The 27713-nt window shown below is 42.0% G+C and overlaps 2 protein-coding genes across 4 annotated transcripts in view; one reads left to right on the forward strand and one right to left on the reverse strand.

Annotated features, from left to right (window-relative positions):
• LOC148397029 (uncharacterized) overlaps positions 1 to 21896 on the reverse strand; it is a 37835-nt gene extending 15939 nt beyond the window's left edge. For 2 of the 3 annotated variants that reach the window (XM_088377975.1, XM_088377971.1), the window contains exons 1-2: positions 21686 to 21896; positions 20211 to 20313 (exon numbers count right to left, since the gene is read on the reverse strand). The gene's annotated coding sequence lies outside the window, so the exon portion shown is untranslated. The remainder of the gene's footprint in view (positions 1 to 20210; positions 20314 to 21685) is intronic. The other variant, XM_088377972.1, reaches the window with a different exon arrangement.
• Positions 1 to 27713, forward strand: part of roraa (RAR-related orphan receptor A, paralog a) — a 143977-nt gene that overhangs the window by 5410 nt on the left and 110854 nt on the right. The gene's annotated exons all lie outside the window — the stretch shown is intronic.

Consider the following 27713-nt stretch of genomic DNA (forward strand, 5'->3'; position numbering starts at 1 on the left):
CCTTGCAATTATTGGCTTTGTTAAATTGGGAATAAAAGCCTTGATGGATTGAACTAAATGTTTCTGACCCTTAACCAGATTTTGAAAAATCTGACTCAGGTGAAACCTTTTATTTTGCAATTGTAGAAGAAAACGATTCGATCGCTAACATTAGGTGCGCTGCCATTAAAACTTTCGTCAAAGTTGCTCATCAAACTTACTCTACACCAAAAGTTGTGGTAATGTGGGCCAGTTTATTTTGGAGTTTGAACCACCAGCGGTTTCAAACTGGGGCTGGCGAGCAACATTTGACTGCTGATAGTCACCAGATTTGATGCCAATTCTCCAGTGGTGAATGACAGCTCAGATCTATGGCCCATTTTATAGAAGATGATGGGGGGAGAAGAAAAAAAAAAAAGTCTGAATAGTAATGACCGGAAATACTCCAGATGCATTATTGGATTATGTTAAAGGCGTCTAAATTTAATGTGGTACACTGTGACCCGGGTTCTGGTTGGCTCGGTGTTGCTCCGCATCCCTCTGACACAACATGGGCCTCTCCCTGCTGTGAATTAAAAAAAAAAAAAAAAAAAAAGTGCCGGGAGAGATCTTTCATATCTTCAAGCCTCCCTAGCATGTAGCTTGTCAAGCTCCAAATGCCGGCGCTCGCTCGGGACGCGTGGCGAGCGCTATCTAGCCATCGTGTGGTCGCGCACACATGTTCTGCATCATGTCATGTGTGTCATGTGGACTCGGCGCCATCGTGAGTCAAACCGCAGAAACTTTACCATGCTCACGGAGGCTGTAAAACACTCAACACCATACCATGAGGCCCTTTTGTAAAGATACAAGCCGTCATTCATATTTTGTTTGCGCACACTTAACACTTGCACTGTATGGTGTCGATGAAATCAGTTCACAATCAGAAGCAATTTGCCAAGTTTGCTGGCAATGTAAATATAATAGACTGTAAACAAAACAACTTTGCCCTGCTAGCTTAATGCTAACACATATAGGAAAATGTCATTGACGAGCTAACATTTAGCAATTTTATGACACTTTACGCATATTTGAGCACAAAAGGTGGAGCAGCACATGTGGACAGATATTACCACAATACTCACAGGCATGTTTTCATGATCTAAATATGACAGCGTCTTACTGAGATGCTATTCTTCGTTTGTGTCTGCATGACTGAATTTTATTGCAGCCAAATTGAGCTCACCATTGTCATTTTCTATACAGTCAATTTGATGCTATTAATGAGCAAACTTTGTTAATCACCCACAATAAACAAAAAAAAAAAAAAAACTTTGGGAGATAAAGCAACTTGAAAATCAGTGTCGTTTCTCTTGGCTTGATGTCTTATATTGGAATAACAGGCGCGACTTAATCTCATAAATAAAAAAGGGAAGCGATATGGATCCGTCCCCTCCAGGTACTGGCGCCACTTAATCGAATTAGCTCCACTCGCAGGCTTGACGGGCTCTTCAAACACCCCTGGTGACTTTTGAGTGCCGATTACAATCAGTTACTATTTTCAGCTTTGATTAAAATCTGGTGAGTTTGGTCACTTTTTTTTTTTTTTTTTATCTGCAGCACAGAACTGACTTATGTGGTGAGTTAAACAATGGCAATAATCAACTGTTAATCCTGTGTGCGGAAGTCTGATTAAACAAGATTGATGGATTATTAATTATTCATTTTTAGGAAAAGAGATTTTGTTTCATAATTTAACATTTCATATGAAATCAATAATATTGTGTTATAGTCTGTAGGGCTGAGCTTGAATTCAAATTCACATTAAAATGCAGTAAAATCAAATTTTAATTATATATTTAATTATATTAATAATGCACTAAAATCAAATTTTTATTAGTTATATATCTAATTTAATTAATTAGACTGAGCACATAAGTAACTCCAATTATTAGCATAACATACGCCCAACTTATAAGACCAAAACAATTATTTGGCTATTTATTTGACTTTTAATACATATTTATTTTTTGCTTGCGAAAAAATAACAGCATATTCAGTCGCAATTGCAATATTGAGGCTCAGGGGAAAAAAAAAATCACAGAATTGAAAATAGTTTTTCAAAATCAATCCCTTTTTTTGGGGAACTAAGACAATCATGAACGTAACCGGTCGCTTGTTGTACAATTGCCTTCAAAAACAAAAACCTTTTGTCACTTTTAGAAAGCAGCTTTGAATACAAATAAGTCACGTGATTATTTGTAGTGAGCTCGCCGATTGATCGTGTTCGGAGGCCCACCCAGCCGGCGGTACGGCAGCGCCACGGCACTCCGCCGAGTCGCCATGCTGCTTTCTGACAGTGATTGAAAGAAAGAGTCACCGTCCCCGCTCCCTCTCGCTGACAAATATCCTTCATCTGATCAATCACTATTTGCAGCTTTATCTGACTAATGCCGTATTTAAGAGGCAATAATTAACTGCGCGCGGGGGTTGTTAAAAGCCTATTTTTACGTGACAGACAGAAATAGGCACACAAGAGAGACGGCGCCGTATCTCGCAGACGTTGTTCTTATCAAGCGTAGGATTGTGAAATTGTAACATTGACAAAATTGTGGAAAAAAAGGTGATTCAAGAAGAAAACTTTGGTTTTATTCCTCGATGAAGTCTCAGGCTGTGAAGTCTGCAACACGATTGCGTAAAAAGTGATCAATGGTGATTCTTGCGATGCTCCGTCACATAAATTGATTCGGTTACTCGGGTGGTCTGTAACAAGTCAGAAAATGCGCCAAAAAAATCTTGGTCATTGTTTTCCAAAAGTGAAAACAGATGTCTGTTTTTAAGACAAATAAACCACAAAGATGATCAGTCTGCTTTCATGGAGGATTTTAAAAATCTGAGAATAGTTACAAATGAGAGACTGGATTTGGACAATTTGAACTGCTGCAGTTGATGAATCGATTCTGAAAATAGCCGATTGATTTGATTTTCAGTGATGATCAAAGATCTCGTTATGTTTCTCTATTTGTTTTGTAATCAGCACAATCTGACGATTCCAGTTCGATTTTCAACCGATAGTCTTTGACATCGTACCCTTTTAGGCCACGAGGTAACCGACATGACTTGAGCGTGTCGAAAGATAAAGACTCGACGCTTCAGAAAACACAGCAACATTTACGAGATGGCTATCTCGTCGTCTACATGTCATCATCAACGCCGACGTGTTACCCCCGAGCTGATTTGATTCCGAGCCGGGGAAGGTGGACAGGAGAGATTGATGGCGTTTTCCCCGGCCAGACTGATAGGGCGCAATTCCTCCTGTAGGGGGTTGCAAACAACATGGATGAACTGAGGAGGCGAAGCGTTCCCTCACTCAATGCAAATTTTTCCAGGGCCATATTCCGAGATCATCCCGATAACCCCCCCGTGGCATCGGAGTGAGCCCTCTCGGCACTATGGGGGGGGGGGGTGTTTAACACAGGTGCACTCAGATGAAGACAAACCGAACACGCTTGAACACATGCCACACTACGCACAGTTAGCAAGCGGTAATGAAATGTTGTCTTGCTATTGGAAAACTGTGTCAACAGTCCTCTTATTATGGTCTTGGCCTGTTTTTTTTTTTTTTATTGACACTTAATTTGCAGATTTTATTTAATCAGTGGTATTTGAGCATCACTCAAATAAATAAATACATACATAAATAAATAAATTAAATTAAAAAAATAAATAAATAAATTCCCCTGTTTCAGCCAAATATATTCCATTTTATTTTGTCAAGAGGTTGCACCAAATGAAATCCTTTGGATCCAGTTATATATTTTTTAACGGCGTGTATACTATACTTAAAATGATATCTGGAGACGATGACGAGTAACTTCAACAGCCCATTTTGCCCCCAATGTGCATAATATCATCATATAGTTAACAACAAAATCAAATCTTTTGTGTTTTTTGAAGACAACCTTGCTTGAATTGGTTTGGCGTGATGTAAAACCGTATCATACCGACCGCTGTTCCTAATAATTAGCTCTCCTCCATTTGTATCCCGAGCGACACCCTCAGACTTGTCGCCGGTCACGCACAGGTCACAACAAATGAGAATTCCCTCTCCCCGTCGCAGTTACGGACAATTTGGCCCGTTACATCATTTTCCATCACTCTTGAGTGTCTTATGATCCACATGATTGAAAACACGCTAGCCGTAGATAGCCGTGTCGCGCGAGAGAACAAATTCCGTCTTTGTTATTCAATAACAAGGTTGGCCGTGCTCAGTCCGTGTGTGAGCAGATGGCGAAAGGCTGGTGCATAATAGATCTCCGTATTAACCGTAGCACATGCTGGGGGTGTCGCTGGATGTGGCGCAGAGGAGTAAAAGAGAAGCGGTGACCTTCTGTCCCGTCATTTACCCCCTCGCGCCCTTCATACTGCTCTCAAATGACTTTGTTTTAGCCAATTAAAGCGGCCGACTGAGCGTCAAGCGGGCTGCCGTTTTTCGCTCACCTGGACCGCCGTGACATTATCGCTCTGTCATGGGAAGCCATGGCCGCCGCACGTGGGGCCTCCGCAGCGCCATCTCGGACCCCGCTGGCTTTGCCCAGATTAATGGAACGATTGCTTTACAAGTCAGCGTGCTCACTTGTTTCCCACGGTTGTTTGGGTTTACCAAATGTACTTTTTTTTTTTGGTCAGGCTTTAAGTGAGATATGTTGTTTTGGATCCTCTGAGGAACAGTGGCTGGAAAGTGTCGGGGAGATGTTGTGAAAGCAGGAACTGTTGGTTTTAAGAATTTGGATCGCTAACAGTTAGCGCTACAATTAGCTTCTGTGCTGATCTGGTGACATTTCACTTTATGTTGTGCAGCTTAATTTTAAGAATTTTGACTTATCTAACTTGTGCAGTTGTAATTCAGTCCTATCAACATCTGCAAATTGAAAGCTAGCATAGATTTAAGATGGCTACTACTGGCCTTTCCCTTAACCTTGTAACCGCCATACTGTTGAAAGTTTTTAATTTCAGGCAGTTTTCAAAGCTTGTATCTTATCTACATATTTATTTTATATTTTCTAAAGAAAATTGTAATTCCGTAAATCAAAAACCTGACATGATTAAGACAAATTTGGATCAATTCTGGATTCTGCAATCAAAAATGAGTAAAAAAAATGGCTGTCAGCTAACTCAACAAAAACTGGATTTCAGTTCTGGTCTAACAAATGACTTGTGTCTAAATACGCAAGGAATTTATCATCTATTAAGACAGAGCATGTGTCGACAATCGGTTCAAGATGCAGATCCTTTTTTTTTAGCTCGACAATGGAAGGAACGTCGCGAGACACCACAATAGTAGGCGAGAGAGAGAACCTGAGTGCTCAATGTGAGCACAGATTATGCGCTTCAAGGCTTTGGATTGAGCGCCAACAATGACAGTTGGGCTGGGAATTGCTCGTCGGGCCGCTCTCCTTTCGGAAACACCACTGGGTCCGGGGCTCATCTCGCTCGTCGGAATCGTAGCTCGGGGAACGGGCGGGCCCCCGACGGTGCTTGATGAGCTCCCACTAATGGCTGCTTCTTTGAAAGTCGGCGGGCCCGTTTGAGGGAGCGGGTCTTTTTACTTCCCTCCAGCTCAACTTGGCCGGGCATTCGTTGAGCAGGCTTGCCCGCCTTTACTCTCCTGCCCGCGTGGTGCTACGCCAGGGGGCTGAAACGTCTGTCATTTGTTTCTCTTGCGGATTATTTACTAATAACTATTTTTTTTGGAGGTGTTTTATAAAAATGCATTCTTTCATGCTCGAAATAATAAAATCTCATGCTCGACGGGTGATTGCGTGTCCATAGTTTAGTGTGCGTAGGGCTCAAGGGCACATCAACAGCGCTCAAGGCAAGGCAGCTTTATTTATCTTGTGCATTTCATACACAAGATAAGTAGCTACAAAACAACATTGAAAGGCAAAATAATTTAACATTTCAAAAAGACCTTTCAAAGCAAAGTAAAGAAAAAAATAACCTGATTTGGGGGAAAATGGAGTCTAGAAGAAAACTGCTTTTGTCATTTGCATGCAGCATAACATCTAAATGCTGACGCAGCATGTTTTGCTTTCAACTTCCATGAGTTTGCTGACCTCTGAACCCAACTGGGTTTATATTCCTTGTGCATTTCAAAACAAACAACCAACTGCCATGACTCTAGCAACGACTCAGCCCCGATTCTCATATTCTCTTTTTACTGCATATTTATCCCAAATCAATTTGAGAGGATATATGATCTGGTTTATAAAAATATTTTAATGAGAGTAGAAAAAATTCATCGAGCATTCTTTAGCTGGTTGACTCCAGGTAGTCACCATTTTCCTTATTTTAATACCATATTGTAGCTAAAAACGCCCAACAATGTTAAAGCCTTTACTTTCTTGATTGACCCGATGATTGGCGCCCTTAACCTCTGCCGCTTGCTCTGTTCATCCCAGCAGGAGCAATTTTTTTTAATCCTCGCCACACTCTTCAGTCGCTTCACAAGTTGGACTTGCCCTTGAAAATCTCCTTTTAAAAAACTTTCCGCTTCCCCTAACTGGAAAGTAGGCCAGAGGGCAAAATGGTGAATTTGATATGGAGCACCTTGTCAATTAAAAACAATGGCGGCGCAGGAGCCCAATAAAGAATGAGATCTAATTCCCTGAAAAATGTCCCGGCTAGACCTTCCCAAAAGAGAACATTGCATACATTTGGACAATTCTCGACACCCAAATTAATTCACGTTTTTTTTTTTTTATTGAACCACTTGGGAGATCATCCATTTGAACAACGTCAATGCTTCCAAGATTGGATTCCACTTCCCCAAAAAAAAAATCTGCTTTAAGTGTTTTGTTAGGCTGCACATCATGTCGCCGGTGAAGTAACAGATGTTCGTAGTTGCGTAATAGCGAGCGAGGTGGGGGGAAAGAAAAAAAAAAAAAAAAACAGCTGGCTGAGTTGTTGTGCAGCGGTGTGATCAAATGGTTTTAATTTGATCTGACCTCTTTGTCTAAGATTCTCTAAGCTCCACACTGTCATCAAACAGAGGATCAGTCGGGTCCAAATAAACTCCACTCTCAGGCTGGTCAGGAATTGACATATAATACAAATAAAGCGACTAATTTACAAACAATGGGGCTGCGTTCATTTTAGTATTTGTCAGGAAACATTACCGGCGTGCTGTGACTGGCAATTTTATCTCATGATTTTCTTTTTCGGACTTGTGACATTTTAATTGGAAGGCTATTCCCGTTAATTAGACACTTTAGAAAAATGTCTGTTGAGGGAAAAGGTAATGTCCCAAAGTCATGATTCAAAATTTGCCATTTTAGGGAAATAAATAAATAAATAAATAAATACGTAAAATTAAATTAAAAAAAATTAAAAAATAAATAAATAGATAAATAAAAATCAGCCACTTTTGTTCTGTTTGTGTGTGTAAGCAAGTCACAGTGGTTGCGCAGCAGCATTTGCGGACCTCATATTGTCTTCATTAAAGGATTCAAGAAATGGGCTTGCATGCTTGGTCATTTCCTCTTATAAATCATTTCCATCTGCCTGCTATGCTGCTGATCATCTATCTCATGTTTATGCTTTTTTTTCTTTTTAAGATTTCTATTCAAAAATAATGTTTACACACTTTCTTCTCCACTTCTATTTCCAAACCTTCAATCGTAAAATGCTGAAGTCATGATATTGCACAGGAAGAGTCGGTTTGTGGCCACCCAAAGCAACATGCTCTGCTAACATCTAACTTGAGGGTGGCCACCTGTCAGTTGAGGTCGACTGACTAGTCAGCCAAGTGGGGAAGCCCAAAGCCCGGAGTGTAAATAAATGTTTCACAAACAGTATGTCAGCAACATTATATAGGGCATTTGCTATTTTCGCTGTATTTTTTAAAGGGCAACATTTGGAATGAATGGCGTGTAAAAAAATTGCAAACCTTTTCTTTTTACAGCTACTATTTTACATGGAATGAAAGGAATATAATTCCTTGGCGTGTACTGATCATGTAGAGTAGTGTAGAGCTTTAATTGGAAGCAAGAGCGGCGGGCGGATACGGTGCAAGGAAGAAGGGGAGCGAAGCAGACAGACGGGGCTCCTAGATTGTTGGGCCGGGGGGAAAAAGTTCCCCCGTGCTTGTCAGAGTTTGAGCAAGTTCAGAATTGATGGAGCCCACAGGCAGCACTGCTAATTTTAGTAGAAATCACCTAAGTGGTTTGGCTAATTTATCCCGGCTCCTCTGCCCCTGCTCCCCCCCTCCCCTCCCTGATATATGCACAAAGCGTGAAGGTACCAAGAGGTGACAGAAGCAACAGAAGGATATTTTGTGCCCAGCTGATTCGCACATGGCCACCCGGTTCTACTCTTTTGTACATTTCGATATTATTTGACCTTTAACAGCAACTCAGGTTTAGTCAGCTATTGCACAAATTGGGGAGAGAAAAAAAAACCAAAACAATTTGCACTTAATTTAAAAAGTACATTCTAAATAAGGGGAATTAGATTAGATGAAACTCCTAGTTGCAACATACTGATTTTGCATTAAGTAAATTTTTCACAGTTAATAATCACCAAATGAGCAACGTACATAATGATATTATTTTTTCTCATTTGCATATGTAGCGGTTTACTTTATGAAAAATCTCTTCAATAACAATTGGTTTGAAGCCACTGGCGGAGCTAGGTTATTTTTTTTCACTGAGGGGGCCATGGGGGGGCAATGACAAGAAGAAGAAAAACTGAAATATAGCCAGCTCAGCACAAAAGCTAATCATTAGTATTGGTGCTTGACGTTCGAGTCGTCAAAACTACGTTCAACAAAACTCGGAGAGGCATAAAAAAAAAAAAAGCTCGGCTCTTCTCCAACTTTTAATTTGCATTGAAATATTAATTAATGCGTCTTCTTGTAAGGAAGTTCAAACACATCCCGGGGCAACCTTAAAAATAAACACAACATCGGGCTTCCTGGTTTCGTTTATTTTTTATCTATACGGTTGCACGAACAAATATAGATTTATCTTCGCAAGTACCGGTGACACGCTACACGAGATCTCCTTGACATCCACAGTTTTGTATTCGAACGGGGAATGCGGCTTGTTGACAAGCACATTTTGTGAGCAGAGTGCAAGAGAAGATGTATGCAGTCTTGTGCGCTAGCCAACACTTCTTGGCAGACCGACGCGTAGTTTACATGTGCCAAGCACCTGGTCAAACTGCAAACAACCCAGAGGCTTAAGGATTCTCTTTAGCCAACAATGACTGAGATGATCGTACCTGGAAAGTTATCGCTCATCCCAATACCGTGGGAGTTAGCTGTCATGCTAACAAAAAGGAAAGTCTTTAGTGCTGTACAATATTTCGTTTTGCCAGTTTGGAGTAAAAGGCAAAAAAAAGTCAAACGAGCCAGTATCAGCATTTCAGAATATCTCCATAGCTTAGTTTCATTGTGCATGCTCATGCTTGAGTGTTTAGCGGCGATCCAATAATGAGTTCCACAGATGGGTTTATTGGCGGCGGATTGCCTAAGTCCTCCGTGTACGCGGTGGAGAGTGTCAAAGTGTCTCCCGTGTAGGATCATCTCCAGGTTTTGGGGGGGGTTGGATGGATGGCGAGTGCCAGACAAGCTGGCAGTCACTGCTCCGGCTCTCCTCCACTACCTGTTCTGGAGTGCAGCCAGGGTTAATTATAGGGGAGCTTCAGAGTCTTGTGTCATTTAGGTTGGAAGACAGAATTTTGTCATAGTGCCATGTCCTATAGTGACAAGACAAGAGTAAAAAAAGCCCACCTGCTCGCTCGTCTCTGCTTTCAGCAGCACTTCTCTCTCTGTTAGTTATTCCACGGTGGAAGCTGGAAAATGCCACATGTGTTTCAGCTTTGAGTCGCTTTGATGAGAAAAGCATTGCTTATCTGTTTTGAGTGTCAATGGAGAAAAATCAATGTGGATAGAGTTTTATTTCCTAGTGTCTAAATGTTTTGATTTACTGTTAAGCCCGCATTTATTCATGCTCTTGTATTTCCGTTTTTTTCTCACGGCGTAAAAGACGCAGTGTATGTTTAAATAAATATGTTTAATTTCAAGCGGTCAGACGGAATACATTTGAGATATTTGGGTCATTTATTTATCCTTACACCTTCAAAACAGTGATGACTTTTCGAAAATTTCAAATTTTAAATGTGTTTAAAATATCGTAAGAAAGCAAAGTATCGCATCGGTACCAGCCTCATTTTTCGGTACTTGTAGAGGCAGCCGATAACAGCCACAGATACATCTGACATTGACCAAGTCCTCCTCAGCAGTAGATGGCGCTATACTATGAGCTTGATGCATCTCTATATTTTTTTTGCGCCTCTCTTTCACATCAAGAAGTTGATTTTGCGTTTAGTTCCACTTTAAGGGAATGGCCCAAAAATATTCTTAATTCTGCTGAAATGTGAGCCCATTATATCCTGTGTGAAGAACATTTCTCCACAGTGTGGAGAAACATTTCACCTTTATTTGAGCACCCCCTCAGGCCCACTTGTTCAAAAACATCTTTCAAAGTTTAAAGGGCATATTACGGCGGACATTGTCGTAGCCGGTTATATTTCCCTGAGGATTTCCGTCCATTTGGTCATTGTGTGACCTTTCTTCTGGTCCCAATATTCTGCTAAATTATCTAAATGAAGTACAGTAACTGGAATATAGTCAGTACTTGGTGAGTTTACTTTGACTACAAACTTGACTTCAGAATCCTCAAGAGTAAAAAAAAAAAAATTGTAAAAGATGATTTCAACTCCAGCTCCTGAAATATCTCCCATCAACTTTTCTAGTCAAGAAGTTACCTTTTTTATACTCTGACAAGTTTCCGGTCATAGCACTTTGGCTTCTGTTGGTCTTTGGAGTAAAAAAAAAAAAAAGAACAGCGCGTATCGTTAAAGTTTTTTTCCCCCGTCTAGTTATTTTTACAATGACCTATTTCCGCCATTGTTGTGGCATTGTTTTGACCTTCCGCGGAGCAATTTTCCCAAAGTCAAATTAGGTTGGGCCATTCAAAGAAATGTGCTAATGTAATGCTTTGACGCTTCTGCCCGCCAAATATCAAGAAATGGAAGTGCGTGCCACTGGGGTTAATAATATTCCTTCTCTTCAACAAGTACCTTGGGAAGCCAAGTGTCCTTGAAAGCAAACCGCGTCTCACTTACGCTAGGCGGGTAACGGCACTCGAGGGGGGGGGGGGGGGGGGGTCTAGCAGGCCGCCATTGTCAACAAGCGCATTGGAAACCCCTCACCCCGCTGTTATTTTCCAGTCTGACAATAGTTCCGATCGATGAGGATAATGGCCGAGGTTAGGCCTTGCTTATTACGTGCTCGTCTTTGTGCATGAGAAAAATAATTTACTACAGTAGATCAATAGCGGCTCATCGGTCTTTCTTATGCGCCGGCGTGAGAAACCAAAGGCGGCTCTCATGCAAGTCAATGAGCACCTGGAGTGTTTTTCCCAGCGGCCGTTTAGTGTGCGCGGCGTGGGACTAGCGAGGAACGGCGGCGAGGTCCCCCAACCCGCTTTGATAGGACAGAGTCGGCGAGGCTTCGCGAGGAGCCGCGGGGCCCCGGCGAGGTTTGCGACACCCGTTTGTCGCCGTTCTCTCTTACATGCCTCCCCGTACCCGGGCCCCGCTGGGAATCGGGGCGTTAGCTACAACAAAAAAGGTGACTGCCGAAGAAAGCCGAGTTTGGCTTATGATTTATTAATCTCCATTCCTTTCCATTCCGAGCTACCCGTGATGTATGCGCACTCCGGGGAGTAATTGTAAAACAATTGAAAGTCACCAAAACCGGTCTTTTTTTTTTTTTTTTTTTTAACTTCAAGCAACGGGCAGCTTTTTCGTAATCTCCAAAACCGAAAAAAAAAGCATCAACATTTATATTTTATACCAAGGCCGTATTTTAAACGTACGTCAACAAACGGCGGTTAAAAATGTGGCAATTTTGTCTTAAAAGGGACATTTGGCTGTAAAAGTCAAAGCAATTACGCCGTAGATTTATTTCGGTGCCAACTATGAGCAGTAAGGGGGTTTAGTTGAGTGCTCTCCGGGGAGCCAGAGGTTAAACCACTAACCTGTGCTTGATGAGACGCCTGCCCACCCTCCAGAGAAAAAAAAAAAAAAACCCAAAGTAGCCTCGCTCCTTTTTTGCCAGGTGGACTTTTCATCTATTGAGATGCAATGGAGCGGGAGACCAATACTTTTTACAGACATTTCCAGATTATCGCCTCGGGAATCATTCACTCCATAACTCCTCCGCGCTCGGGCCGAGCCAAGACGGCGGTTAGGAAAAAGCCGCAATGATGAAATGTAAGAAAGTAACGTGGATAGTATGTCTCTATCTTTTTCAAACCCCGTGTTAGACAAATGATGTCGTGACACGGATGACTTGTGTAGTCATCGGGAAGTTGAACATGATTTATGCGAGAACAAACGGTACGGTCGTGAACTCTGTGTGTTTTCAAGTCAGGAAAACTTCCTCGCTAAATAGCTGCGGGAAACATTGATAGCAAATAGCTGATGGCGGAGCGTTACTATTTATCATTCAAACATGAAGCAGTCTGGAATTCTTAATTAAAAAAAAATAAATGTCTCTCAGACATCCGACATTTTTTTTTTTTTTTCTTCTTCAAAGTGCTGCGTAAGTGAGGAGCAAAGCTGCTCCTCTGGCCAGTCGAGCACAACGCGGCTATCCTTCACCTGACAGTGAAGGATAGTCAAGTTTGGAAAAAGGACACGGATGTTTCCAGTCCACTTCATGGAGCGCGGCCTCGCGTCGCCTCGGGACCCCAAGTTTGCCTTTTTGAAGAGTGGACGTGAGGGCTAAATGGGACGTGGGCGACGGATCCACCGGGAGGGGAGGGGTCTGAATGTGAATAGATGGCCTAAAATAAAAAGTAGCCCCTCGGTCGGACTTGTGGCAGATGGAGGCTCGCAGGAGGAAGCCATGCCAGCATTCTTTGTGCGGTCCGGTGCCAGCCGAGCGAACGGCCGCTTGAGACCGGCATCAGCGCGCCACAAAAAAAAAAAAAGCAGCTGCCTGAGTTTGAACCTCCTCAAGGTCAACCGAGATAACAGCATGATGGATGAGTTCAAAGCGGAGCCAGTCGAGATTTAAAAAAAAAGCCTAAAATATTAATTTGAGTTAAAACGCGTTAAGGGTTTGCGCAATTTGTCGTGACTTTTTTTTTTTTTTTTGCAAAAAAGTTGTAATGGGTGGTGAAAGTTTGAAGCATCAGCACTGTGAAGTCAGCTTTAAATGAGCTAGCAAGTATATCAAAGCAAAAATTAGCATGGAGGAAGTTTGGAGGTGCTAATGACTTTGACTGTCCCTGTGGAAAGGCTTACTGTTCCCGAGAAGTTGCGGAGCAGTACACACACACACAGGCAGTGTGTGCGTGTGTGTGCGGGAGCAAAGAGTGATTCACTAGTTAATAAATCATGCCAGATGAGTTTATCATGGAGATACAGAAGCTCCTCTGGGTCCTGAGCTGAGTGTCTGGGAGCTAGTACAACACATGATGAAATGCCGTTGTCATGTATATCATTTTTGTCGCCGCTAACTTTTATTTTTAATTTATATATAATTTTGTTGAGTTTTATTTAATTTTTTTTACCTTCATGTCTTTGAAAAGGGCCAGGATGAGAGGATCGAGTATCCTGACGTGTTGCTTTAGGGAGGACTTAGTCAACTTGGCTTGCTCTCACTGCCACAATACATTCGATTTATTTATTTATTTTTTCCCAAATCACTTTTATCAGCTCAATCCCGTTTGATTATCTGCTGGCAACAAATTAAGCACTATTTTTTTTTTTGTTTACTGTAATTGAGTTTCTTGGATGAGTACTTGGCATTTTTGATGAACTTTCCTCATCATCTCCACTTGATAAGATCTCCCCAGTGTGCTTGAAGATGCTCTTATCTTTTTTGCTGATGATGCGGCTTGTCATCCGATGGGCGTGTGCTCGGATAAGCATCGTTAAATTAACTCGATAAGCTCCCGTCGTCATTTTAAACCGGGTTTGGGGGGAAATAAATAAATAAATAAATAAATAGATTGAAAAGAAAGAAGGAAGCCAATGTCTCAATGACTTCATTATTGTTTCTGTCACCTTTTTGTGTGACCTTTTTTTAAGTGCGCACCTCCTTTCTCTTTGTACTCCTCTGTGGGTAGAACAGTCAGCTAACTCATCGAGTGACTCAGAAGAACAACCCATGGTCTCACCAAAGACTAATTATTTTTAACTTTGGCCAGTGCCGAGCTGCTCTGAACTTCAGTAAAGAAAGAAAATCAATAAATAAATAACTTATTACTAGATCATTTTTATTCTTATTATTGAGTACCTGAAATCATTTGGAAAATCATGAATACATTGAAAAATGGCAGGTAATTTGATAATCGTTTTGTTGTCGATGAATCAATTAATTTGGAAAGCATAGCATCTCACTTTTTTAAACCAGAGCATTTTTGTTTTTGTCATGAGAATATTTGCTGGATTTTATACCTCGGCCGAGCGCATTTCCCTTTCACCAAAATCCGAAAAAAGTTTAACTCTACACCCCGAGGGTCGGACTGTAAACAACTATCAAAACAAACCTATAGGAATTCTGATGATTAAATTATTTCATAAAATGAATCATACCAGCATGCATATATTACATGAATTCCAATTTAAAAGCGCAGAATGTTTCTATTGACTAATTACTTTGAATGAAGGGACTGAAATGTCTCCACTGAGTGAAAAACATTTATTACATGTATTGAGGGCATCCATTTGAATAACTCCCGAACTTCAAATAAACTCTCAAGAACTCTAGTAACCCCCCCAGCCTCCATTTTATATTGTTTTTGAGTTAGCGGCACTTAGGGACTTTGCTAGGTGTTATGGTGACTCGAATCAAAATCAATTCCTCTGTAAAAGTTGCACTTATTGTGTGTTATCTCTTTGCAGCAGCTCATTTCGTACATTAAAATGCCTTATTTGTGGTTCATTTTATATTTCTTCTAATATTCCCACCCTCACCAGAACTTTAAAGACCTCACTGAAGCTTTGGACTCTTTCTAGTAATGAGATGAAGTTTAGCACAAGAAAATGAAGTGAGAATTCTCAGAATGCTTTTTCCATGGGGAGGTTGGAAAAATGTTTATGATGCCAAAGATGGAAAAGGGAGGGGGGGGGGTCGGGTTCTCATTAGCCGCTCTTCCCCAGTTCAAGTGTTACAGCGGCGTGAGTCTTTTGGGTTCCTCTTCAAACGATCCCATATTTATCCCCATCAAATGCCAGCGACTGCCCCGTGACACCCCCCCTCCACCACCACCACATGTGCATTTGCCGGAACTTGCTTAGTTAAACGTCTCTGAAAAAAAAAAAAAAAGCAGGAAAAGTGAGCTAAACTTGACGAGATCAAAAACACTGGTGGGTGCAAAGACGCTGGCCACTGTTCTAAGTGCGTTGCATTATTTATGTCCTCCAACATGGGCTTCCTAATGAGAGTACGGTGGCTGTATTTTTAATTTTTTTTTTTTTTTTTTTTCTGCTCACGAACATCACTGTGACCCGAACTTAGGTCTGTGTCACACTTTCTATTATATATTATTTTATTTATGATTACATATTATGGGCAGATAAAATGAGATTTCAATGCTTCAATTCTTTTCCAAGAATGCATTTTTTTGGGGAATATGTTAGAGGCCACTTTGTGATACACCCCCCCTGTGGAGCGTCTCGTTCTCACATCACAAGGCAAAGGCCCCCGTGGTTAAATGCAAAAAAAAAAAAAAAAAAAAAATGACTACTGGCATTGTAATAAGCCAATGCAACAAAATAAGGATTATCACCCCAAGGCACGCCGGTTCAGTGGAAGGACGGCGAAGCAAAAAAGGCTGAGCATCCATCCTCTTAACATCACATATCCCTTGAAGAGTAAGCAGCGGCAGAAGCAGCAGCAGTTGGAGCGTGTTGTCTTCATCCTTGAATCAGAGCTGGCAAGCAATAACATATTCAGACTGAAGGGCCTCAATTAGACACTTTAAAACTCTGTGTAATTGGTGTCTTGCCGCAGATTGCCTGTGGATACGAGGCGCGCCAATTAATGCCGCGAACTTTTTGTCTGCGCCGCCGTGATTGTCGTGCGGCGCACTTTTAGCAAAGGTAGCAGACTTTTGTATTTGTCGGGAGCTGGGCTGAATGCGGCGCGCTGATTGCGTGAGAAAGAATTGCTTCTGTGATTTTTTTTGCCTTTAATATGCTGCCATAATGGATTTGAATGAATTTGACAGGAAACATTTTGAATGTGAATTTTTGAAAAAAGCCAAAAGACGAGGCATCAAGAACTTCAAATCGTTTTATAGTATTATTTTAATTTTTTACAATTGTCCAAATGTATTGGAGCGCTTTATAAATGTATAAATATATATTATATATATATTATATATAGTATTATAAATTTATATTTATAAATTTGTTTATTTAAAATATCTTTTGCAAAGCTAAAACTTTTATTTTACCACCCAAATCCCTTTAATGGGAGTTTAAACTAAAATGGCCACAAATTTGAAACATTTTTGTTTATTGACATATGCCCGTTCATCACATGGTTTTAAGATCTGATGGTTTGTTACTTTACGGTTTTAGCTTTGCTCTCTAAAAAGATGATTATAATAATGGAGGGGGGGAAGAGTGCATTTATTATTCCGTTACAGACACGCATGACTCACGAATCCCAGAAACTGTTTTATAATCAATCACCAGGTCGGATCCTGACGGATGCATCTGGAAGGGGGGAAAAAAAGAAACTGACAGAATAAACTGCTCTTAGGGGGGGGAAAAAACCGTCCTGTAATGATCGACGCTATTTCCAAGTTACCGTCAGTGTTTTAACATTTGTGTTATTCTAACATTATCCACGAGCCCAAGTCGGAAAAGCTAGCTTTCCGACGTCAGCCTCTGTCGCGGCCGTGCAGGACTCCAACCCAAACTTGTCAGACTCGAGGTGGACCTCGCTGTGTCACCAACAGCTGGGGTCCATCTCAGGAAGGGGGTTCCACGCTTAGATCAGAAGCTGACCCCCCTGTCTCCGGGCCTCCACGCTGGCAACTTTATAAATGTTTCAACCCGAGTCGAGCCGCTTGTTCACCTTGCCAAGCGGCCGCCGCGTCTCATCAAAGCGGCTGAGATGTGGTCAAGCACATGCAAGCTAGCGAACCTTCCGGGGGTCTGCTTTCGTCTCCGTGTACAGATAGGCAATGAGGATTAGAGCGCTCGGGCAGCCATCCTTACTTCCCTCGCTCCCTCAGACACACAAACACACACACACCACGGACTGACTGTTAACAATCCCTTTATCGAAATCCTGTCAGCGCACCGCTTTGTGTTTGCCATTAGCATTTTGTTGTGGTGCGCATCTTGAATGGCTCTTAGCGGCTTCCAAAAGCACAATTTGGCAGGCGAAATCTTTAGAGAAAAAAAAAGAGCGCTACGTCCAATACTAATGAGTCCGCTTTCTTAATAAACTTGCACTGGCACCTGTCACCAGCACCGTTTTGCTTTGTTTTTCTCACCCTTCCTTCTTTGGAAGCGGTCGGACAAACTGGCACTGGCGCTTAAATCACGCCACCAAAGGCCGAAATTAAAACATCTGTGTACTGGCTAGCTTTCCATCAACTAGCTTCGCTTAGCTTAGCTTAAGCTAGTTGACAACGACGTCATCCTATAGTTAGCGTCAAGTACCAAAAGGCTCAGTTTATTTATTTTTGCCAAATAAGCAAAGGGTTTCTCCTTTTTTTGCAGCCTTTGATTTTAAGTTCATGTTTCTGATAATCAAAACTGACAAGGTGCGTGTAAATGAAAACATAGCCTGACTAGAATCTCTCGTGTGATTGTGGGTTTGCACTTTGCCCCTTAGAAAGTGCTGGCTGTGTCTACTGCCCACTCGCTGACTAAGTAAAGGCTACATTTACATAATTATCTGTTTAATTGGTGCGCCCTCTGCCAGTACAACCCCCCCACTTGTGTTTTTTTTTCCCCCCTCTCTTTTTTTGTCCACATGAAATTTGTTACGTTGATATGGGGGCAGAGATTACACGCAAGGCAAGCAAACTGCCAACTCGTGGCTTTCTTCTGCTTAACCTGATAATGCTTTGGGCTTGTGAAGGCTTCTTTGCCCACGCATGTTTTGGGAGATAATTTGAAGAAGAAAAAAGATGATGAAACATCAACGTTGAGCAGAAATGATGAGAGTTGCATAGACTTTACTTTTGGGGTTCACAGTTTTTCCATAAAGGTCTTAAATTTTAGAATACAGTATTCCAGTATTCTAATATTTTGTAAAAATCAAAACCAAGAAGTGACCACTGTTCAACCTTGCCACTTATTCTGATTTTAAATAAAAAAAAGACGCTCCGGAACATTTTTGTCTACCGTTAAATGCAGTTAAATGATAATTCAGTGCTCGTGGCGTTTGGCTCAGGGCTCGCAAGGCAACTAATTGATCCAAGTTGTTGTGATGAAAAGGAATAATTAAGATAACATGTGAGACTTTGTGATCAAATCATTTTTGATAAGGGCATTTTTCATTCTGCTCAGCAAGCCACGCGACAGGGTCCCATCTGTGTTTTACAGTCCAGTGGCAGTGGCGAAGCATTAGTACCCCCCCCCCAACACCTCCATCCTGTTTTTATCTTCCAGGCTTCAGCTGCGGCCCAGTTCAAACTCTCAACTGCAGAACAATTAACAGGACTCCAATTGTTTTTCACAATTGCTCAGCACACATATACATTCTCCTCAAACTAACGTCAAATGCAGTACGAAGGAGCAACTCGAGTGCACGGTGACTCCTCCCGAGCTCCGAGTGTTTGCGGCGCGTTGGGTCTGCGTGTCGGCTATCAACGTTGGGTAGCTTTGAAAGCGACTACAGCGCCAGTGTTTATGCCCGCCGCCGCTGCCACATTCGCCGTGCCGGGCAGCCTCTGATCAGCCTGAGCCTTGCCTGCAGAGAGCTGGCACACTCTCCAATCCTATTCTATGTTCAAAGGTAAAGCGGACCTCTCACAGAACCCCCCCCTCGCCCCCTCCCCCATCGGTCTTTGATGTGCTCTTCAGCACCACAGTCGTATCTCTGCCACTGCACATCTCCTGGCAGACGACGCGAGCCAGTCCGAAGCGAGCTGCGGGAAGTGTGTGTGTGTGTGTGTTGTGTGTGTGTGTTGTCAGGCACCCTCTTGTTTGCAAGTCACAATGCATTTCTACAGACATGCTTCATATTCAATCGCTATTTCTCCCCCTGTTTTATTTATGAGTGCGGCAAAAAAAACAATGGCACCCCAAAGTAGAGAATTAAACGGGTTGCTGCTTTTTAAAAGCCGCAGCGCCGGTCGGTTTGAGAAGCCGAGTTAGGATTAGCAGAAGAACAATGGCTCCGCCACAATGCGCATCCTCCTCCTGCATCCCGCCACGGCTCACCTCGAGCATCGAAATGAGCTCAGTCCACGTTGCCCGCTCGTACGTCTTTGCTTCTTCATAAATGACATTTAAGAGGCACGCAATAAATCACCTGATCTCATTTATCGCCCCCGGCTTCCGATCCCCCCCCCCCACCACAGCCCAACAAGCGTTTTGCTTAGCGGGAGAGTGCAAATGAGCTGGAATGCAAATGATCTCAACAAGGGGTTAAATTTGACATCAAGTGGGCTTGTTATGCGCCGCACAAATGAAATCAAATGCATTTTGGCCCAAAAGGTGCGTGACCGGCGCGGCCTCTCCGAGGAGTTTCTGTCGTCATGATTTATATCGCCCCGGAAACCTCTGAGAATTAACAACCGAGGGTGATATTCACGCAAATGAGCCCCTGCTTCATAAGTGAGCAGAAATCCAGTTTTACTTTTTAGACTCCCTTTCCGGATCACTGAGCACTTCTTCTAAACACTCGCCGTGGTGGTTTGACGTATTCGGGTTTTTGAGATGGTGACTGATGAGTCAGAGTGCAAGGTTTTGTTTATTATCGGTTGCCATGAATACAAAAACAGCCGCTATTGAGAAGGCATTATTTAAAGACACGGACACACCCCGGAATAAGGTCAACGCGGTTGCTCGGAGATGACGACAACGCTGACGAATGAATTAGTCGTTACATAAAGGTTTTTTTTTCACTTTCTGACGACAACAGGTAACGAACGTTGGCCGGGCGCCGCTTTTCATTCGCCACCTTCGTAAATGCTCACCTGGTTTACCGTTTGACAAGTTGTCACGTCGGCCTCGAGGCGTCGAGTGGGATTTTGAAAGAGATTTTCCTCTTGCCCCGCCCCTCTTCTCTGAGGTGGGCTGCTAAAAAATGGAGTCGTGGAAAAAAAAAAAAAGAACACCTTGAAAAGTAGCACTTAATCCGCCGTGATAAACTCTTTGTCAGCTGTTCACGTTGGCGGAATTGTCCGCGTCGCAGAAATATGGGAGATCTTGAGAGAATTTATGACGTAAATGTCATAAGCAGTTTAAGCCAACAATGATTTTTTTTTTACTGGATGATTTGATGATGATGTGAGGTCGCTTTTTCCCCCCTCATATAAAATTTACTCAGTTGATTTTTCAAATTATTGGGTACAATTAAAAAAAAAATCCCCTCAATTCCTTTATGACTATTTTTTTTATGAATTGAATCCCTGATATTTGTATATTTTGGAACGCATAATAATGATGGCTCCGAACGGAATAAAAATCTCGACTTTGTGTTAACACTGTGGAACCTCATAGTTGGTTCCTGGACCATGCTCAAGCCCTGATTTGTGTGGATTTGTATTGGGGAAACATTTTTTCCTAAAGAAAGTCATGGAAAGAGAATAAATCTATTGCAGGGTCAAACTGGCTTTGTCGTAAAACCTTTATTAGGTGTAATATTTGAACATGTTCCACTGATGCAAGTGTAAAAAGAAGTTCACCGCCACTGTGGCATTAAAAAAAAATCAATATTAACTTGATCAAGGAACATTGTCTAATGCACGGCATAAATATTATACAAATTGGTCAAAATGGACTCCCACATCTTGGTCCACATTTGCAAACAGCAAACAAAGTGAAATATTGCTCCTCCGCTGCATCTCGTCTATCTATTTTATTATCTTATAATGTGTCGGCCAGTCGGGCTACGCGGCCGCATTTGTACCCTTTGGAACCAATTGTCGGTCGGAGAAAGGCCGTCTTGGGATGGCCTCAGCGGAGAGCAGCGAGGCTCATTAGTTAAATCCCCACCGTGGGCTAATGCAGCCCTCCAGGAGGGAAGCAAGGAGTGCAGAGAAGATGATGTTTCCTTGACTTCTTCTTTCCCACATTTTCTTGCATGCATCAGCAGCTATGCGAGGGATGTGCACCCCCCACACCCCCCCCTTCCCAGTTTAAAGGTTGCCTTCAGCATTCTCTTGAAGTCCTTTAGTGGGGATTTTGCACTGATCGGGGGCCGTGTGGGTGGTCACAAGTGTGAAAACTAGCACTATCAAAGTACAAATATACATGGCAGGTTGTTAACTAGTATTCAAGTACTTGGTCAGGGACTTAAACATAATATGTACATTCAGTGAGTAGCAACAGCTTTACCTGCATACTTCAACTTTGACCTCTGCATTTAATTTAATTAAATTTAATTATTTTTATTTTTATATTTTATTATTACCTCATTATCGTAACCGTTCTCAGTATCAGTTCTTACCTCACTCCAATCTCCAGCCAGTATCATAAGCGTAGACTATTGTCACAAATCTTTCCAAAAGCATCTTAAGCCGTTGAATTTATCGTACAGTATCGTAAAGTTTGTTCATTTGAGGCAAGCAGTCTGACCTTTTCCATTAGTAACTATAAAACTCTTGTGCTGCTCATAATGATTTGGGAAGTGGAAGCCACAAAGCAGGCGGGTCGTCCACTTAACCAGAATTTATCTTTTTGGCAGTAGGAGGCGGGGTTTGCGGCGCTGTTATCTATGGCTTCCCCTTGAACGAATAAACATCCCATTTATTATTAACTCAGGTTTAAGGTAGTGCATTAATCCCGTCTGACAGTTTTCCTACTTGTTAGGCGGCGCTAAGGCTTGGCCCTCCTCCGTGAGCAGACGGCCCTCAGCTGCTCCTTCTCTATTCCGCCGACCCGCTAAATAAGAGCCGTGAACTCCACGTTAGCTTCGTGCCGCAAAGTCTCGGTCGCTGGAAAGCAATGGCGCCGAGTTACATAACAAAGTACACCTGATTTATATTTGGCTGCCGGAAAACAGCACGCTGCTCTCACTGGCCTGGCACGCGGCTCGAATTCCAGGAAGTCCCGCTCTTTCTTATTTGACTAACGGGATGATTCGAAACAGCAAAGTCAGGCAAAACATTGGATGAAATTTCACTTCAGTTACTTTCATATAACCCTCAAATAAATATTCAGCGGCCCTTATTATGCTAAATTTTATTTATAATTTGACTTCCAACAGGCCCGCCGAGATCTACTGTAATGACTTCAAATGAGCTCGACTCTCTTGCAGCCGCTATAATGAATCATTATATTTTTGGATTTATTCACGTGAAATTTTTCATTGTTAAAAATCCAAACACCTGGCGCACCTTGTACGTTCACACTCAACGGTTACAAAACTTGTTTGTGTAGATCCTCGCTCATCTTCGTACTGTTATTCTTTCCGCCATTCTCATCATGGTGTGCCGTGCTCTCAGATGACATCAAGTTTGGCCTGCAACTTTTTGACCCGCTGTTGCTATCAATAAATAAGGGCAGCTGCTCGCGTAACGTGGCGGGACTCAAACGCGTTTGGTCATCCTTGGGAGATGATAGTCAAGCGAGCATAAATCCAACGTTTGATATTTAATGAACGCAGCTCTAATTGGTCTCCTCATCTTTCGGTTAGGAAGAAAGAAGTTGAATTCAGCCACCGCTGAGATGAATCAGCCGGCGTAAAGAGCCGCATGAATTGCAACACAGAGACGCTTCTGTCGTCCTTTCACGCGTTCAATTCCGCTCGGTCGCTTCGAGAGAAAGGAATTTTCGCTGTTGCGCAATCCAATCGACGATCGAGTTCCATTAGGCAAGTTTTTCCGTTTGAAATGTACTTTTTGTAAGCCACGAAAACACTTCCATGTTCAGCATTCACACCATGGCAAATATAAAAGTCCCCCCCCCAAAAGTCCCAATGATCATCGTCACACACACATCTGGGTGTGGTGAAATTTGTCCTCTGCATTTAACCCATCCCCATGTGATTTTGATCCATCCCCTGGGGGAGAGGGGAGCAGTGAGCAGCAGCGGTGCCGCGCTCGGGAATCATTTGGTGATCTAACCCCCCAATTCCAACCCTTAATGCTGAGTGCCAAGCAGGGAGGCAATGGGTCCCATTTTTATAGTCTTTGGTATGACCCGGCCGGGGTTTGAACCCACAACCTTCCAGTCTCAGGGCGGACACTCTACTACTAGGCCACTGAGCTAGAAATATTGAGGATTCTCTCCGACAAGAAGTCCCCCCCCCCTCACCCCATCCGTAAAATTGGGTTTTTTCCAAGGTTTGAAGTTCCTCATTCAAGAGCGCTTTGGGATTGTGAGCACATTGTGGGGAAACTCCGCCAATCCGACTGAAATGGAATATTTGATTCGGGGGCCGTGCTTAATTTGGATTAACCATATGAGAGCAATTAAACAGAGGCATTAATTTCGAAGATGACGGGAAGAGAAAATGTCACTTTTGAACACTTACATCTGGAAAGGATGAAATGGAAGTCTTGAAAAATCAGAATGTGCTCCTTTTTTTGGAGCATAGTGCGCACTCGCATGTGTGGGTGTAACCTGCAAGGTCGCATAGAGGGCACCAAATCCTACTTTTAGCAGCTCGACCCCCATACGTCCACCTGTGTGTGTGTTCAGATGCATAGTGACCTAGCATGTGTGTGCACAACAAATTTGACAGCAATAGTGCAGGCGACACTGATGACATGTACACAAATGTGCCTGTCTTGCATAAAAAAAAATACAAAAATGTTAAGAAGTGTTGCAAAAAAGTGTGAATGCTGAAATAATGATGATTTTACTGCAGTTTACTCCCAAATTATTATTATTATTATTATTATTTAGTTGAACACAAGTCTGATGTACTTGCTAAAAGCCTTTTTTTGCCTTAAGTATTGGTGGCTGGTATCAGCAGCCTCCACGAGTACTTAATACCTTAAAATACTATAAGGCTGGCAATTTTTCGATTGTGCCCTTCATTGTAAATACCAGAAAACATCATTTCAATTCAACACTGGGATGATAAGAAGAGTTAAGAACATTCAGAGAAAAAAAAAATCCCTTCTGATTGAAATTTGGTTTAAGCAAGCATCTTGCACACATTTCAATGACTTTTATTTTCACTGCCTTCCAGATTTTTCACCAAGCAAAAATGTGTCATGTTATTAAAGCCATTATTCCAACTGTAATGTTTGGCAAGGGTCTCCCAGTAAAGATTTCCTTGCCCAGTTCTACTCTAATTGGTTTTACTGCCCAACAGGCACGGAAATTTTAATATCAGATTCCTGTTCAATTGATTCTATCGTTGACAAACACTAATAATAAAAAAAAAATGGATTTGTAGATTCTACATGTAGACTCTACATGCTGTGTGACTATATTGGTGCGCGTGTGCGGCATGGCGCGGTGGCGGGCCCTCTCCACACTGCGCTGGGGGCCAAAACACTAGAGATTGCTTTGATCTAACTTCCCTGTGTCTGGTCCAATCACAGTCATGTCACCGGCTCCCCACGGCGGGAGCCAGCGACTCATTCATGGTGCAGAGCCGAGCGGGGAGGGACCTCCTGCATTTTAGCACTTGGTGTGTACGCACCGCTTCATTTCACAAGAAGCGTCTTCCCCGAATGGCTCCATTGCTATGCACGAGAAATACAAATAAAGGACAAATATTTGATAAATAAAATACATTTAAAATAAAATATTTTATACATGATATATTTTGCAATTAATCTTTTTTTTTCTTTCCACAAAATTGCATCGTACATGGTTGCCATGGTAGCCAGATTTTTTTTTTTTTTTTTTTTTTTTTTTAATTCAACCTTGTGTAGGAAGATTTTTGGTGATCTTTTTGGGATATTGCTACTCTAAATGGCAACTTGTATTTCAAATTAGTTCATGAATAAATATAAAGCAATATTCATGACGTTTTAGTATACATTTATGAGTAGAAGAGTAATAGCACGACTCCCAATTTTGACTAAATGACACAAATCCACTTTTTCTGTTAACTATATAACACACATTGTCTTGGAAAATCATCAAATGCTTAATTGTATCTTTCATGTCCTCTCAAAAAAAAAAAACATTGTATTAATGGATATGCTTCAGCGTAAATGTCTCAACCCACAGCATTAAGCTTTTAAGCACCTCATCAGTGCCTCTAATTTTCTCTTGCTTTCACGTTGATGATGAAACTGCAAAACAAAATGATTTACTGTCCAAGCGTTACCCTTTTTATTGCACTCATATTATATGATCACAGGAGAGCAATAGCCCGCAGCCAAACGATTAGTTCAAAGAGGCAGTGGGTAAAAAGCAAAAATAAATAAATAAAAGAAATCCCCAGTTCAGAGGCCTCCTTATTCCTGGTGACCATCAGATGATGGGCTGAGTGGTAAAAGACCAGTAGAAAAGAAAAACGCAGGAAAAACAAATAACCTCCCCCGCTTTGTCAAACGCAAGCTTTGGTCGGATCGTTAATGCCGGTTCTGAAAGCCGAGTTTTTGCATCCAATCACAACGTGGATCCCCACGGGCCCGCCGCCAGTTCTCTTCAGACTGGTAGAGCACCTCTCTTCCAGGAGCACTGTATTTTTAGGATGTTGTGAAGCTTCCTCCGCCGCATACGCAATGAGATGCCTGCCTTTAGGGGGATGTCGAGTTTGAAGATGATGTCCTTTGGATTTGATTAATTCAGTAATGCCGAGAAGCTGTCCCTGACTTAAAATAGACTCTTTTTTTTTTTTTTTTTTTAAATGACTACATTGCTGTTGTTTTCTTACGTTCCCCGTTCGGTCTATTTGGCAGTGCATTACGACAGGAAGCAAAAAAAAAAAAGCCTATCATTTGGTGCCGACCAAAGTGAATTTGTTTGCTCGTGAGTTTTCGATCAGAATGGAATAAAAGTCTTTCCAACAGTCCCTCTAATGATGAAAGAACTCTCCAAACAAAAAGTGAGCAAGCTCCAGACTTTGATTTCCTTCTTTAATAAGATGCTAATTAGATCACTTGCAGTGAAATCGGCTCCCCGTTGTCAAAATGTAATGACAACATAGCTGCCATTATGGGACACCCACTGTAGGCAAAATCATAGCATTAGCCACATTTATTCTCATAGCATTCATATGATTTGCTCATTAAATGTTATTTTATGTGTTATATTTTAATTACCGTAATTTCCGGACTATAAGCTGCGACTTTTTTCCAAAATTTTGAACCCTGCGGCTTATAGTCAGGTGCGGCTTATATAAGATTTTTTTCGTGATTTTTGTGATCACTTGATCACTTTTATAGACTCGTAAAAAGGCTGTGGACCACTGTTGTGCGGTATCTTGAAGAAAAAAAACAACAACAAAAATACTATTTTGAAACACTCCTATGGCTGCTGCTTATTCTGGCTGTGTTGCTTGTGACTATTATGTGGTAATCGGATTAATCGGAAATCTGTATTTTTCCCGCCAAAAATCGGCATCCATCTCTAAAAAAATCCATCTCGGTCAGGAGTAGGAAGTCAAAACGCTGTCTTGAGAGGTGGAGGCAATACGTCAATAAAAATGAGACAGGAACAAAGTGGGTAAACTCAAGAAAAGCATGTCTCAAACAGCGGGGGGAGACTTCCCACCCAGCGACGTGCGGCTGCGCGATGACTAATGAAGAATCCTCCGCTTTCAAACATGTTCACCTCCTTAATTAACGGCTCATCGGAGGAGGACTGAATTTCACCCCGCTTTTTCTCACCTATTATCCACGACTTTAACATCGGCCTCCCTTGCATACTGAGTATGCATTAAAGCAGCCGAAGCAACGCAAACACACACACACCAAAGGTCTTTCCGCAAAGTGTGTTTTTCTAATGAATTAAAGATGGCTCCCTTGCTCTCTGGCTGGTAAACATTGCCGTTTGCCGAATAATACGGCTTACACAAATGAGTTCCACGGTTCAATTGAAAATTCACATTTAAAGTGAGAAATTGTGTAAAAATAGCGGATGATGAATCGGATGTACTTTTTAATCAGTGATGGCCGCCGTGTTTTATTTGTGTCTTATCAGAAAAGTGATTTTTTTTTTGGGGGTATGTTTTAGAGAGTTGTCTCAGATGTAAATTCTGGGCTGGTAGCAAACTGCAAAAAAGATTTGGATTTGATAAAAACCAGCAGGCAATGGTTCAATTAGGGCAGCCATAAACCTGTTTGGACTTGCTGTGGTTTGAGAAGAGGGCTTTTTTTTTTTCTGCCGCTCAGTTAATATTGCTTCGGCACATTAAAATGTGTACATGATGGGCGCTCAGGAGCACTCTTTGTGCTCGAGAGTATCCTCCTGGTGGACACTTAAGCAAAGAATGAACCAATTTCTCCCTCTCGACACAGGCACAATTACCAGGGCCATTTCATCCCACGGAGAAGAACAAAGTACGGTTTTTCCAAAAGGTTAATATAACATTTCATTCAGATGGCAATGGGATGTCTACTCCA

The sequence above is a fragment of the Syngnathus floridae genome, chromosome 6, assembly GCF_059516105.1.
Source record: "Syngnathus floridae isolate MCC-2025c chromosome 6, RoL_Sflo_1.0, whole genome shotgun sequence".
Classification (NCBI taxonomy): domain Eukaryota; kingdom Metazoa; phylum Chordata; class Actinopteri; order Syngnathiformes; family Syngnathidae; genus Syngnathus; species Syngnathus floridae.